We start from the raw sequence: 572 nt of genomic DNA on the forward strand, positions 1-572 counted from the left end.
AATTCCCGGGCATTAAATGGTTTCTTCTTTTTTTTTATCTGCAATCATTTTTATTCATAAATTATCTATCTTTTTCTTCCGTGTTATAACTTTAGTCCTGTGAATTTCTGACGCTATGAGGGACGATTTTTAGAAAAAAATGGACTTTAAGAAGGGTAAGGTATCTATTTGAGTACTGCGGGAGATTCGCACGCCGGAGCATTTTAAAACACTTTCATGCAAAAAACCGAAATTGTTATGTTTTTCCCCTAAAAATTTTCATGAAAGTATTTTTTTTTCCCGCCCAAACTTGCATATGATATTGATATTAAAATAACAAATAAACCCCAAAACTTGTTATCCGGAAACTCTAAAAAAATTATTTTTAAAAGGGTGACAAGGGCCATAGTGGCGTGCCTGGGGGGTATCAGTGGGATGACCACGAACCCCTGCGTAGCTCTGCCCGGGGAGGAAAGGGTACGCCTTACCCACGGGCAGGAACGTGGTTCGGTGAGTCTTCGTTTCTGGGGTTTAATTGGGAGTAACTGAGGGGGAGGGGAGAAGGGGTTTGGGGGTGGGGGGAGAAATTTGGG

Source organism: Penaeus monodon, chromosome 29, assembly GCF_015228065.2.
Source record: "Penaeus monodon isolate SGIC_2016 chromosome 29, NSTDA_Pmon_1, whole genome shotgun sequence".
NCBI lineage: Eukaryota > Metazoa > Arthropoda > Malacostraca > Decapoda > Penaeidae > Penaeus > Penaeus monodon.